The following is a 16,194-nucleotide window of genomic DNA, read 5'->3' as shown; positions in this document are numbered from 1 at the left end:
TGTAATCCCTCCTTGGAAAGGGAATGCAATCTTTCTAAAATAGGTCGACACAACAGCTACCATGGCATATATCCATGGTCTTCCTAGTAGGATGTTGTAATCAAGATTTCCATCGATGACTTCAACATCAATTTCTACTGTTTTTCCTCCTAGTTCAACTTTCAAGTTATTTAGGATACCATATGGGGTATATGTCCTTCCGTCGAATGCTTTTAATGTCGTCGAAGATCGCGACAAGGTTGGAGATCCTAAAGTTTTCCAGCAACTCATTGACATAATACATGTAGATGCCCCCTCATCAATAATTGTTCGATGAACAGTTTTGTTGAGGGCTTTCACTTGAATAAGGAAAGCTAGTTGGGCTGGTAACTGAGGATCATATCCTTTATGATTAAAGGCCACAAGATTGGAATCTATTGGGTCAATTTCACCTATTGCTGATAATAAAGCTTGCTCTTAGGAGAGGCAATTTTGCGGTATCTCAAGCGTCGACATAGCGGACGGCGATTGGGCCAGGTCCTCTATTATATTATAATTTTGTGCTATTTTTGCACGGGGATTAAATGTCGACTTGTATACTACTCCCTTTGGCGACTTTATCATTTGTTTAGGAATGGTGGGTGGCACAACTTTGGTCAAAGTTGTTGTTGAACAACTAGGTTGTTCATTAGCCTTGTTATTCGACACCTGTGGATTCTCGTAATCTTTATTCCTTGCCAAAGCATCATTTCGCTGCATGGAGATAGACAACATAAGCACTTGGGATCGGGAAGCATTTTGATTAGCAACCAGTTTGGTTCCTGGGCTTGGAAACGGATCAGTCAATACTGCTGAGGTTTTTGAACTCTTAAAGAGTTTCTTAACTTCAGCTATATGTGGACAATCTCTCGTCCAATGATCCTCATCGCATATATGACACCCCGCAGGGGGTTTCCTTTTTCTCCCTTTCTTTTTCTTCTTGCCCCCTGGTTGCTTCAGTTGTTTGCCCTTGTCGGTCGACACGTCATTTACTTCCGAGGCAAGAAGTTCCTCATTTGCATTTTGATTGGAAATCTTACGGGCCTTTTTAGATGTAGCCTTTGTCGATTTCGTGTCTGTCGCACCAATCACGCCATCGATGGCATGAGAGTCATTGTTTGATTTAGGAGGCAGAGGAATTGAGAATTTCGGTCTAGGGGCGTCAGGTATTTTTTCGTAGAGCGTGCCAGACTAAGTATAGACCAAGTCCAGATATTGCGCACGAGTGATGACTTGCTCTTCCGTTACGACTCCGCCCTTTGCCACATCTTCCGTGATTGCAGGAAGTAAGGATTTGATAAACCATTCAGCTAATAGCTGATCGGGAACGTACGTTTTTACCATCCTACGACGACGCCGCCACTCATGTATATGATCAGATATGTGAGTGGTCGATGTCTGTTTGAAGTTGGTTAGGAGTTCCGTTACCGTTTCATACCTTATCAGTAATTGAAAATGGGTTAAGGAAGTCGTGGCTAAGGTACCGAATTTGTCGAATGAAGCTCTAGGCAATTCAATATACCATTTTGCCGCTGGACGAGTTAACGTCCTCTGAAAAAGGCGAAGCCTAATCGAATCATCGTTTAGGGTGTTTGATGAACACAACAGATGAAATGTCATCACATGATTCGACGGATCTTCACCCGGATTTCCATTAAATTTAGGAGTATCTGATGGAAGTTTATGCGGAATCGCTGGCCACCAAGGGGCATAAGCAATTGGATCATTCGTCAACCGGTTTAGATCTGGTAATTCTAGAGTTGCTACAAAGGGCAACTGTTGATTCAGGTTAGGCGAAGCATACCCAGGATAAGATGGAATCGCTTGAGCAGCGAGTCTTTGCATACCAGCATAATGTATTTGATGTTGGCAACTTTGACAAGGTTGATTGGCATAACCATTATAGTATGGTTGTTGATAACCGCTTCGGAAATTCGATTGCCCATTACTTACAAAGACTTGTTGCTCAGGTCCTTGATATGATTGCTGGAATGGGGGTTGTTGAGTTTGAACCCACTCTGGTTGTTGAACCATTTGCTGTTGACCAATACTGGATGATTGACCAAGATGAGGAGTCACAGTACTTGTTTGATCCTGAGTCGCTCCAGATAAGGAGGCACTAACCTGAGGTTGTGATTGAGTCGTTGAGACAAGAGGCTGTTGTATTGCAACCTGAGAAACTTGGGGTTGACATACAACAGGTAGCACTTCTACTTGCGACGCTATCACCATACCAGGTATAGTTGGAATGTTCTACACAGGGTGGACTGGTTGCATTGAATATGCAACCCTTGGTTGCTGAGGCAGTATTGGTACCCAACCGCTGGATGTAATTCCAGTTTGACCTGAACTTTGTTGTAAGCTCTCATATGGTTGTTCTCTGGGAGGGAACAATGAAAAGGCATACTGCCCTCCATATGGTGGCAATCCAGTACTTAAAGGGTAGATTGGCCTTTGAAGACACATTGGATCAATTTGTTGAGTTTCAACATAAGAAATACCAGATGATAATCCAGATGAAGAAATAGGAACTAACCATGTCGTCGAAGCAGTCCCTGATGGGACTCCGGCTTGTTGTTGATAACTTGCCAGGACAGATGGTATACCATTGAACATCGTTGGAGTAGCAGTAGGAGGCTATGCCACTGCTGTGTCGGACGACACAGTCCTGGATGTCGACGGTTTTTCAGACATATATAGTCTATCCAAAAGATTTTCTAGCGATTTCGATTAACTTTCTTCCATGATCGTGGATTACTCTATCAACTAAAAAAAAATGGGAAGTATGTTTCCGAATTAAATGAATTTTAGATGCTTTAGACACAACTTGCTTTTTCAATTTTAAAGAGTCGAGAAAAAGCTAAAGATGACTCTAGTCTCCTTCGATGTTTTAACGAGCCCGAAGTGACAAATGCTCGGATGGACTTTTTCCGTTATAGAGTCTGAAAAAGGCCAAAAGGAACTACTCTGGAGTTCTAGGTAGAGGGTATGCCAAACTTTTTGTAAAACCGCAGAATACTTTTTAAGGTACGGGCGGTCAATCTTCCTGAATGCTGTGTTCAGTGCATTGCGATCAGTAGGGTGGCCCACACGAATTCCTAAGGATAAAGGTTTTATGCCTATAGGGGTCTCCCAATATATACTCGACGGTACGTGGGAGCACAATCCGTACTGGCGCTATCGTCCCTCAGGAGGAATCACCCGCCATCAGCGAGATCGACAGTCACCGGGCTTTACGACGCCGGAACACGTCTCTAGCCTAGACCTCTATGTTGTGCGTTAAGTTACAAAGCGTTGTTAAGTTCATTCAATTTATTTTAGGTTGATCTTTCTTAGAAGTTTGCCTTTTTGGATCACCACGAGATGTATGATACAATTCCTAAATGCAGTCTAAAGATGATAAGCAAGTTTTTATATCTTTTCAACAATGAAAATCCTAGCTACAAAGGGAAAAGAAAGACACCATCTTTTCTCAAAGAGTAATCAACACACTCTAAATGCACTTTTCCTAAATCAAGCATGCAAACTATCAAGATGCAAATGCACAATGCAGGTGTTTGTTTTTCGCTCTCTTAATATTGATGCCTAAAAAGAAAGCTTTTTGTACAACTTTGAATTTGCTTTTAAATGACAAATACAAACAAGTTTACTTTTTCGAAATCAGAAAGGGTAGAAGAGAATACAACACTTTACAACTTTCGAAATGAACACTTGTTTCAACACTTAAAAGAGACAAACTCAAACCAAAAGAAAAAGTAAACATATAATCAATCTGTCAACAGCCAATGAACTCTCTCCTAAGATCACAATCAACAGATCTGAATCAAGGGCTACAGAATGACTATTTCACTCTTGCAAAGGAAAACTGTAAATGACGCCACAAACACATAAAAACACTCACAGTCTTTTTGTACAAAAGGAGGCGGAATTTAAGCAGAGAAAAGGAGTTATCAGACAGGTACCTATGCCGGTTACAGGCTGTAGAAATCAGAGATCAAAACAAGGCAAAACAGAGCAGAGAACCCCAGCTGCACAAGGCCTAACTGGATCAGCGCACCCTCAACACAGAGGTTTTGACATTCAGCGCAGGTAGCCTTCACGGGACATGCGTTGAAATGCAGAACCTCTTCACAGGGTCTGCGCTGAAGGAGAAACGAGAGTTTCTCACTCGGTTCTGGGTCACAGTTTGCTATTTAATCTACAGTTTCAGGCCAAATCAAAGCAACAAGCAAGGTACAATCAAAGGGATGCTTTGAGGAAGGGCTAAGATCTATCACAAAGGATCATCAAATCATTTGTGAGTCTATTGTTCAGATCATAGACAAATCCAGTGGTTGGATCAAAGCAACAACTGTCTACTTTGCATCTGAGAATAGCAGATGCAGTTTGATTGTTGCTGTTAAGTCTATGAAACAAAAAATGATAGAGACACAAATAAAATGACTAAACAGATCTCCCCAGTGGAGTCGCCAATTTGTTGCGGGGAAAAATGCCTATGTAGGACGATCCTATCCACCTAAGGTGTGACAGTTCCTTAGCAACAAACAGAGACAACTATTCTAGTATTCTTCCTTTATGAATTAAGAATAAAGAGAGATAGATGGACTAACCGGTGTCTTCCGTTTGTCCCTCGATCCAGTTTCTCTTCTCTTTGGGAGTTCCCAGCTACTTGCCTTCTCGCTCACCCAGCTTCAAGAGGTTTCTGCAAGATCACAAGAAGAGAACGCTACACAAAGACATAGATTCATATTCATAACTAGTTGAGGATTAGAAATAAACTAAACATACTGATGCAATCATACATCAAAGACACATCAGCATATAGGAGAAACCAAGATAGTTTTATTGATGAATAACAAGGTTCAGGAAGAGATACAACCCAAAGGGCTCCAATCCAGCATCTCCTTCCCAGCAAATGAAATTCCTATCTTCACCTTCCCTCAAAGCATTAAGCACCCAATGATTCCAATCTCAAACCAACAGCAATTCTTTGCAATAACAAAATTCCAGCCTCCTAGATCTCATGGAGGAGAGATCCATATATAGATGTTTGGAGAGAGGATGAGTCAGCTTGAGATCTGATTAGTGTCCTCTCCCTCTGTCAGTTCTTGCTTCCACTTGGAGGTTCTTGCTTCCACTTGGAGATTGGGAACCTCTTACTCATCACTAGTCGAATTCACTGAGGTAAGTGTCACCGAGGAAGATTCTGGAAGCTTCCAGGGTCTTGACACCTTGTTGAATGAACTTGCCATTTGTCAATTCTCGTTCAGCGCACCCTGGTAGTGCTTCTACCTGCATTGCAGTGCAGGTAGCCAGTGCAGACTTTGCATTTCAGCGCAGACAGCTAGTGGAGCCTCTGAATTGATCCTGAATTGACTTGTTTTTGAGCAATTTCTGGTGGAGAACTTCTGTGAATTGCTGTGGTTTGTTAGCCTTGTTCCTCTAGGGGTAGGAACAACATGTTTAGGAACTTTGGATCCCTTAGATTATGGACATTTCATGCTTATAGCTGTAAGGCACAAAAATATCTATAACATAGGAAAACCAAACAAGTTTTCCCAAGCTCACACTTTGACAATTTTACATAGAGTTTTTCTTTTTTCAACACATCAAGCACTTTTTTCACATGACATACATGTTCATTCCAACTTTTACTAAAGACAAGAATATCATCTAGATATTCAATAACGAATTCATCAATGAAATGCCCAAAGAGATCATTCATGACCCTCATGAAAGTGGCTAGAGCACTGCAAAGACCGAATGGCATCACCATCCATTCGAACAACCCGTGTTTAGTCTTGAAGGCAGTTTTCCACACATCTTGCTCTCCAATTCGGACCTGGTGATAACCACTATGCAAATCCAATTTGGTGAAATAAATAACATTCTTTAACTGATGTAATAAAACATCTATGTGGGGAAGAGGGTAATGATTTTTCACCTTGATTTTGTTTAGTGCTCGATAATCCACACACATCCTCCATGTGCCATCTTTCTTCAGCACTGAGACAATTGTTGAGCCGCATGGAGAAGTGCTCAGTATCATGACACCTTGGTTCAATAGTTCCCGCACCTACTTTTTGATCTCCTCCATCTTAATGGTTGAAATCCTATACATGCAAATATTTGGTAAAGGAGCATCATGTTGCAAATGGATCACATGTTGGATATTCCTTTTCGGAGGTAATCCCCTTGGTTCCCGAAACATCTCATCATAGTTAGAAATTAATTCACATAATTCCCTTTTATGCACATGATCACAACCCTCGAAAGCATCAGATAATTCTGCATCTTTCCCCCTTACAATCATAAGCATGCAACCCTTGCTGGAATTCACCAACCTCTTCATTTGTCCTGCACTTACAAGGCTGGCATTGATTTTAGTTTGATGAGCCCTTACAATATATTCTACACCATCTTTTGTGATTTGGTATTTTTTTTCATGATAGAAGAAGATTTCCTTTCTATCATATAGATATGGACTCCATAACACCATGCCACAGATATCCAATGGTATCACTTCAAGTTCTAACTCATCCACTAACCTAGAAGTGATCACAAAATTAACCTTGCACTTCTTAGTTACATTTAATTTTGTTTTATCATGTATCCATCTAAGTGGGTAAGGTTTTGGATGTGGTTTGGTTTCTAAGCCTAGCTTATTTACCAAGGACTCTAAAATTAAGTTTTCTTGCGATCCAGTATCAAATAGAGTTTCCACTTTTGTATGATTTATGATAACTCTAATATGAAATAGCTCAAATCTCTTTCGTTCATGAGGAAGAGACTCATCTATTGAACCAGTGCCTTCATGTGATTCATAATTAACATGAGGTGTAAGAATACCTTCTATTCTTGATGTTGTGACCAATGCTTCATCTCCGGAATTGGATCCAAGGTCTCATTGCATATTTGCCACTGTCTTTTGCTTGCCTTTTCCTCCATACTTCTTTGGTCTCCTTTCCGGGTACAGTTTCCAACAATGATCATTGTCATGACCTTCCTTTTTTCAATGAGTGCAATAAGGCCTTTCTCCTTCATCTTTATTGGTTGATTTCATCATCTTCTCCTTTCCCTTTCCTTTCACTTTGTGTTGGCCATTTGGAGGTTTGAAAGGTGGTTTCTTGAAATGATCATCTCTTTAAGTTTTTCCCCTGTTCTCAAGATGGATGGTCTTTACAGTGGCCGAGTCTATAGTAGTTGGTTCAAACAATAATAAAGAATGTCTAATGTAACTATGTAATGATCCAATATACTTAGTTACTACTTTAGGTGAGTCAAGTGAAATGCCCAAATTAAGTGCTTGTTTTATAAAATCCTTTGTAAAGCTTTGAACATCCTGACCTCTACCTTGCCTTAAGTATTTCCAATCCATTAAGGCTTTTTTCTCATAACCCAAGGGATAAAATTATTCTTTTAACGTAGAAATGAAAATAGACCATGAGGAAAAAAGATTACCCACACTCTTATTGCTTCGCAATTTTCTCTCCCACCAAATGAGAGCGGCGCCACTCAGCTGAAGAGAGGCGAGTTGAATCTTTGCCTTGTCCTCTTCGATCTGCTGAAACCTGCAATAGATTTCGATCTGCCTAATCCAGTTATTAAGCTTTTCTGCATTACTTTCACTGTTAAACATGGGAAGATCAAATTTGACATTTAATTTAAAGAAAGGCTTCTTAGATGCATCCCTTGAATTTCTATGATGATGGTGATGAGAGGAAGAAGGACTTTCACTCATGGAAGGAGAAGGAGGGGGTTCTTCTTCACCATTTCCATGCACTGAACCTTGTTCTTCTGCCTTTTTCCCTTATGCTTTCTCTAGCCTTGAAAGAAACTCACCGACATTTTTTTCCATTATATAGAATTTTTTGCAGAAATTGAGCTCTTCTTCATCTGCCATGTTTCTCCTTCGATGTGCACGCCCCGTTTCAGAATCGAAAGACTTTAGTTTCCCTTTGCATCTTCGGATCCTATTTATTGGTAGCATACAAATATGCAATTCACATATACAAAGACCTGCTCTGATACTACTTGATCTAGGATCTTTAGCTTATAGATGTATTAAAGAATTACATCCATAAATTGTAGCTTAAACATAAAAATTTAATGTGCACATGAGAGAAGAGGAGAAACACATAAAAACATAAAAGAAGACAAGAGACTTGATAACAGAGTTCCTCCAATTTGGACTACGTCTCTGGGCCCTACTCGATCAATGGGGAGGTCTTCATTCATTAATTGGCATGACAAAGAAGAGTACAATCATCATTTACAAAAAGGAGTCTTATACCTCCATTTTGGAAAATGGCTAAAAAATGTTTAACTCTATTGGAGAAAGAGACAAAACCATTGAGTTCTTGGCGTCAAGAAATGTTGAAACCATATACAATTTGTCGAAATCTAACAAAGTGAAAATTTGGCCCCTTGGAGAAATTGCTCAAATTATGGGTCTGCCCCCCTCTCTGCACTAATCATGGTTCCACCACCTTCTAAATTAATATACCTCGAACTATGTGTGCACTCCCCATGCGCTAGCTGCATTGGTAAACTGAGTTTTAAATATCCAAAGGTTGGTGGATTTTTCCAAAATTTTGTTGGGTGGAATGGTTTAAGATCCAATTCTTGTGGAGGGCGTCAGGTGGTCAAACCCCGCTCCCTCCCATTTTACACAATGGAACCTATTTTAAAAGGGAGGTCAGGCTGGGCCCGCCTTGGGCGGTCTGCCCACCTCACCTGTCACCTGCTCCATGGTGTCGCATATATAATCGTGGACGGTTGTTGACATTGGGTCTGTGCCCCAAGGGCCAGCCCACATTTACTCCTATGCATGTGTAACGGTTCTCGCCCGCCCAAAAATCGCGGGGTCTGCCAAGTATGGGGGGAGGGGTCGGGGGTAGTGGCCCGCCCCTCCAATATTAGATATATGATAAGTATTGGGGTGGTGGGGTTGATGGCCCGCCACCCCCTTATTTTTAATAATTTTTTTTAGTTATAAAAAAATATGGCCGTTTTTGAAAATTCGGAATTTGGACCGAAGGAGACTCTTTAACGAGGCAACAATTTCGCCTGAAATTTGGCATCCACCTTGATCACAGGGTACATTCTTTCTGTGGTTTGAAAAATCAACTAGTAGACATTTTCACAAAGCCATTGGGCAAGAATGTATTTGAATTTCAAAAAAAACAACTTGGCATTGTAAGTGTCACTACATGTAAGAGTTGAGAGTAGGAGGTGATGTTGAGATATTAATCTCACAGTCAATTAGTTGTTGGTTAGTTGTCATCTTAATTGATTTCTTGTCTGCTAGGTGTCATAAGCAATTTAGTCTTACTTGAGTTCTACTCCATTTGTGTCCAGTTTTACTTCTATCATTTATTATTGATGTTTACAATGTAACATATTTAGTCTTTCAGAATATTGAGAAGAGGAATCTTTGCTCCACTTTTCAGTTTAGTTCTTTGTCAGAATCACGGTTACATATCCATACGCCTTGAAGCAAACGTTTGCAACTGGTCTACCTGGATAAATATAACCTATCATGTACTATGTGATGATGTTCAGACCCGGCGTCTGCCATGCCCAACACAATCCAAGATTTAGTTTCATACAAGATAGATGATATAGTTGTTGGGGATTTTTCTGTCAAAATCCCAAAAACACAATATAAAATGCACATAGAGACAATGCTCTGTTTTTCTCCAGAATCTTAACACAGCGAAATTATCAGAACAGAGTATTACTCTCATAAACTAGGATCTGTATTCAGAAAAAAATGAAAAAGCCTAATACAATATTCTTCCTCTTCTGCTCAGAGGGATTCACCAAAAAGAACACACTATTACAGTCTACGCTGCTGCGTAAAAAAAAACATTCACACCTATCTTATTACTCTAATAACTACAATGCACACGTCTAACTTGCATACAAAATCTGAATAGTTTTTAATGAACAAAAATGGAGTCCCATACTAAGAACTACTCGAGGCTGTCCTTCTCGTCCTCGACTGAGTTTCATATTTACTGTGGTTGTTGGAAAAATTCAATGAAACAGCTTAAACGCAACCTGCTTCCTTCTCGCCCATGCAGGAAAAATTTAAAGCTTCTGCCTGCTATACTGTACGGCTCCATGCTCACTTTAACTGCTTCCGCGCCAATTCTCTGTTTCTCCATATATTTGAAATCATACATGAACGTTGCGAAACACAAAAATTGCCTTTGGGCGGATTTCAAATATTATACGGTTTGGCTCCGGAAACCCATCGGGTCCGAGCTTCATCGCATAGCGCGCATATATGAAAAGTTTTGCACCCATGGTTTCCCCGATTGCGATATGCCGATCGCACTAAATACCGATACCTTCGATCATATATATATATATATATCAATGCCCTGAGCGCGGACTTGAAAGTTTATCAAAAACTATTTATAATGTTGTCGGGTCCGCTCCATCGCATCGCAACATTACTTATGTTAAAATCCCCGACCCTATGACATTGCCGATGGCGATGTGCCGATGCGATATCGGTGATTGCCCATCGACGATGTTTCATATCGCTGGCGCTGCCTGCCTCTGATGCTCCAACCCGCCGATATGCCGTCTTGCCGATACGCCGACACGATCTGGACCGCTGATCGGCCAGATTTAACGGTTGAGATTTTAAAGTGGATCCTTAAGCCTGCAATTTTAAATTTTGAGTGTTTCTGCCTCCCGATCCTTGGTGGAGTGCGCGGCTATAGTCTTCATGCTGCTGCATGGCTCAACTGTTGCATAGTTGAAATTATATTTTCAACACTCCCCTTTAATTTCAACTGTCGGGCATTCAATCATACCCAAATACTTTCTCAAAAATTCAAAGCTTTTCTGATCCAATGGCTTTGTCAAGATGTCTGCGACCTGTTCCTGAGTGCTGCAATGTTGCAAACTGATTTCTCCATTGCTTACCAAATCTCTGATATAATGAAACCTTGTATCAATGTGTTTCGTTCGTTTGTGAAACACAGAATTCTTGGACAGTGCAATAGCAGAGCTATTGTCACAATAAATTACTGTTGCTTTTGCCTGCTCTTGGCCTAGGCTTCTCAACATCCTTCTCATCCACACTGCTTGACATGCTGCTGCTGTAGCTGCCACGTACTCTGCCTCTGCTGTAGACAACGCCACAATTGGCTGTTTCTTGGAAGCCCATGAAATGGCTCCTGAACCCATATGAAAAACATAACCGGAAGTGCTCTTCCGATCATCTACACTTCCAGCCCAATCGCTATCTGTGTACCCAACCAAATCTGAACTTTCTGAGACATTATATAAAATTCCAAACATTTTGGTACCTTTGACATACCTCAAAATTCTCTTTGCTGCTTTCCAATGTGCCTCCTTCGGCCTCTCCATGAACCTGGAAATTAAACTAACAGCATACATTAAATCAGGTCTAGTTGCTGTTAAATACATAAGGCTGCCCACAATGCTTTTATACAAGCTAGGATCAAAATCCTTGCTGCTGTCCTCTCTGCTGAGCTTTAATCCCATCACTGTGGGAGTGATTGCTGCCTTGCATTCTTCCATCTTAAATCTGCCCAAAACTTGATTTACATATCTTGCTTGACATATAAAAATTCCTTTTTCATTTTGATCTACTTCTATGCCTAAGAAGTATCTCAAGAAACCCATGTCAGTCATTTCAAATTCATCCTTCATGACTGATTTAAAATTCTCAATGAGCTGATCATCATTACCTGTGAAAATCACATCATCAACATATAAGACAACAATCAAAATTTTACCATCCTTTTCCTTGATGTAGACTGTGGGTTCTCCTTCACATTTGTCAAATTCATTATCCAATAGATATGAATCTATCCTGCTGTACCATGCTCTTGGCGCTTGCTTTAGCCCATAAAGAGCTTTCTTCAATTTGCACACTTTGTGCTCTTCACCTTTCTTCTCATATCCGAGAGGTTGTTCCACATAGACCTCTTCCATTAACACTCCATTTAGGAATGCTGACTTCACGTCCATTTGGTAGACTTTCCATTTGTTTTGTGCTGCTATGGACAGCACTGCTCTCACGGTTTCCATTCTTGCAACCGGTGCGAAAGTCTCCTCGTAATCTCTCCCATACTGCTGCTTGTAGCCTTTGACAACCAGTCTTGCTTTATGCCTTTCAATCTTGCCTTCAGCATTGCTCTTGGTCTTATAGACCCATTTCACACCAATGACTTCTTTGCCTTTTGGTAGCTCAACCAAATCCCATGTTTTGTTTCTCTCTATGGCATTCATCTCTTCATCCATAGCTTCTATCCATTTCCTATCTTTAATTGCATCTTCGAAATGAATAGGATCATCAACATGACAATACAAGCCAAATAAAGAATTCATTCCTTCATTATAAATGTCACTTAGATTTCTAAATTTCTTACCTCGTTCACTTGGTGTGCAAGTGCTTGAAGATGCACTTGAATTTCCTCCTTGTGGTGTGCTTGGAGAAGCACTCTCATTGATCCTCAATGGTGTCCCTTGCTGTTCTTGTGTTGGCGCTGCTGTTTGGGGATGCATTTCAGCCACCTCCTCTTCATCTTCATCATGAGACAAACAGTTCTTGACATTCACTGTTTTCTCTATGCTTCCATCCCAAGCTTCCTCTTCAATGAATTGAACATCCATGCTGACAAAGAACTTCTTGGTAGATGGAATGTACAGCCTGTAGGCTTTGGATTCATCACTGTATCCAATGAAAAGACATTTCTCCCCTTTGCTGTCCAACTTCCTCCTTAGCTGATCCGGAATGTGTGCATAGGCCACACACCCAAAAACTCTCATGTGGGTGACTCCTTGCTTTCTCCCACTCCATGCCTCTTCCGGCACTTTGTTCATGACTCCTTTTGTAGGACACCTGTTCAAAATATAAACTGCACAATGTACAGCTTCAGCCCAATACTCATTTGGCAAATGCTTTGCCTTCAACATGCTCCTCGCCATATCCATGATTGTCCTGTTCTTCCTTTCAGCAACTCCATTTTGCTGTGGGGTGTACCTGGCTGTAAACTGTTTATGAATTCCATTTTCTCTACAAAATCTTAGGAATTCCTTGGAGATATACTCACCTCCTCTATCAGTTCTCAAAACTTTTATATGCAGCCCGCTTTGGTTCTCCACAAGTGCTTTGAAATTTTGGAATTTCTCAAAGACTTCACTTTTGTTCTTGAGGAAATATATCCAAGTCTTTCTTGTAAAATCATCAATGAATGTCAAGAAATATAGGCTGCCTGCTAATGATGGAGCTTGCATTGGTCCACACAAATCTGAATGGATAATCTCTAAGGGTGCCTTTGCCCTTATGCTTTTCCCTGATGGAAAACTTTCTCTGTGTTGTTTTCCCAATATGCAGCCTTCACATAGGCTGTCCGGCTTCTCTATCAATGGTAATCCTCTTACCATTCCTTTTCTGCTCAACAAATTTAGACCTCCAAAATTTAGATGCCCGAATCTCAAGTGCCATAACCAGTTCTCATCCTTTGGCACGCTTTGGAAGGCCTCTTGGGTGACTGCTGCAATTTCCTTCTTGTTCTTCAAGTCTGCCCGGATCCGGAGAGGGAACATCCTGTTCCTTGTCATCTTCACTTCAGCAATGCATCTTTTGCTGGGTGGTATATCCATGATGGTGCACACATCATTTACAAAATAAACATTGTAACCCTTTTGGATAAGCTGTCCAACACTCAATAGGTTACATCTCATTCCGGGGACATAGTAGACATCTGCTATGGTTTTCCTTTCTCCTTGCTTTGTAAATATTTTTATCTCCCCTTTTCCCATAACAGACACTTTACTATCAGTTCCTAGTGTGACCTCTGATTTCAAATTCTGATTTAAGGCTGAAAAGAGGGCTATATTTCCTGTCATATGGTTGCTGCAACCTGAGTCTAAAAACCATATATCTTCACTATGTGTTTCAGCCATGTTACATGCTAACAACACATTATTTTGGCTGCTGTTATCCCTAGCAACATTTGCATTATGTCTACTACTCATATCATGCTGCTTCTTCCTACATTCACTGGCATAATGCCCATACTTTTTACAATAATAACATTGGACATTGGATTTTTCATACCTTTGTCCTTGAGCATGATGTTGTCCTCCTTGTTGGCTGCTGTCTTGGTCTTGGTTCTGATTTGGATTGCTGCCTCTTCCTTGTGCATTTGCTGGACTGTTCCTTCCACCTCTGTTCTGGCTTGTGCCTCTTCCTCTCTTGTTTCCTCTACCTTGACCTCTTCCTCTTCCAAAAGACATCTGGGTCTTGAAGGCTTGCTCTAGAGATGAGTTTTCATTCCTACTCAACCTCTGCTCATGTGTTATCAGTGATGCATGTAGCTCATCAACTGAAAATCTTGAGAGATCCTTTGTCTCTTCAATGGTGGTGACAATGGCATCAAACTTTGAGGGTAAGACCCTCAATATTTTCTCCACAATCCTTCTGTCTTCAATGGTTTCTCCATGGGTTCTCATTTGTGTGATTACACCAATCACATGAGTGAAGAATGAGTCAATGTTATCTGACTCCTTCATGTTCAAGTTCTCAAAATCCTTTCTCAGCAATTGAAGTTTTGCTGTCTTCACTCTCTCCATGCCTTGATAGGCTGTCTTGAGGGTTTGCCATGCTTCATTGGCTGTCTTAGCTGCTGCTAACCTTGGAAACATATTCTGGTCTACTGCTAGATACAACAACACACGGGCTTTTGAATCTTTCTTCCTATTGTTCTTAAGCAGATCCTTCTCTCCCTGAGTTAATGCATTGAACTCAGTTTCATCTGCTGGTTCTTCAAAACCATCTTCAACTATTTCCCATAAGTCTTGGGAGGCAAGCAGGGCTGTCATAGTTATTGACCAATAATCATAGTTCTTCCCATTAAACTGTGGGAGCTGGGTGTTAAACAAACCCATACCAGTGCTTGTGCTGGCCATTCCTGAATTCTTCGCTGTCTGTGTCTTCTGTCTGTCTGAGAAGTTTTGCTGCAGCAACAACCTTCTCCCTTCAGCTTCTTTAACTTCCTTAAAGAGCCTAAGCTAGCTCTGATACCACTGTTGGGGATTTTTCTGTCAAAATCCCAAAAACACAATATAAAATGCACACAGAGACAATGCTCTGTTTTTCTCCAGAATCTTAACACAGCGAAATTATCAGAACAGAGTATTACTCTCATAAACTAGGATCTGTATTCAAAAAAAAATGAAAAAGCCTAATACAGTATTCTTCCTCTTCTGCTCAGAGGGATTCACCAAAAAGAACACACTATTACAGTCTACGCTGCTGCGTAAAAAAAACATTCACACCTATCTTATTACTCTAATAACTACAATGCACACGTCTAACTTGCATACAAAATCTGAATAGTTTTTAATGAACAAAAATGGAGTCCCATACTGGGAACTACTCGAGGCTGTCCTTCTCATCCTCGACTGAGTTTCATATTTACTGTGGTTGTTGGAAAAATTCAATGAAACAGCTTAAACGCAACCTGCTTCCTTCTCGCCCATGCAGGAAAAATTTAAAGCTTCTGCCTGCTATACTGTACGGCTCCATGCTCACTTTAACTGCTTCCGCGCCAATTCTTTGTTTCTCCATATATTTGAAATCATACATGAACGCTGCGAAACACAAAAATTGCCTTTGGGCGGATTTCAAATATTATACGGTTTGGCTCCGGAAACCCATCGGGTCCGAGCTTCATCGCATAGCGCGCATATATGAAAAGTTTTGCACCCATGGTTTCCCCGATTGCGATATGCCGATCGCACTAAATACCGATACCTTCGATCATATATATATATATAAAAATGCCCTGAGCGCGGACTTGAAAGTTTATCAAAAACTATTTATAATGTTGTCGGGTCCGCTCCATCGCATCGCAACATTACTTATGTTAAAAGCCCCGACCCTATGACATTGCCGATGGCGATGTGCCGATGCGATATCGGTGATTGCCCATCGGCGATGTTTCATATCGCTGGCGCTGCCTGCCTCTGATGCTCCAACCCGCCGATATGCCGTCTTGCCGATACGCCGACACGATCTGGACCGCTGATCAGCCAGATTTAACGGTTGAGATTTTAAAGTGGATCCTTAAGCCTGCAATTTTAAATTTTGAGTGTTTCTGCCTCCCGATCCTTGGTGGA

The 16,194-nt window shown here is 40.9% G+C and overlaps 1 pseudogene; it reads right to left on the bottom strand.

The window, feature by feature from the left end:
• The window catches only part of LOC149239341 (oligopeptide transporter 7-like), a 96,333-nt pseudogene that overhangs the window by 18,992 nt on the left and 61,147 nt on the right, over positions 1-16,194 (bottom strand).

Source organism: Pinus tabuliformis, chromosome 8, assembly GCF_031772625.1.
Source record: "Pinus tabuliformis cultivar Carrire ecotype Pingquan chromosome 8, CPIR1, whole genome shotgun sequence".
NCBI lineage: Eukaryota > Viridiplantae > Streptophyta > Pinopsida > Pinales > Pinaceae > Pinus > Pinus tabuliformis.
This window is presented reverse-complemented; position numbering and strand designations above follow the sequence as displayed.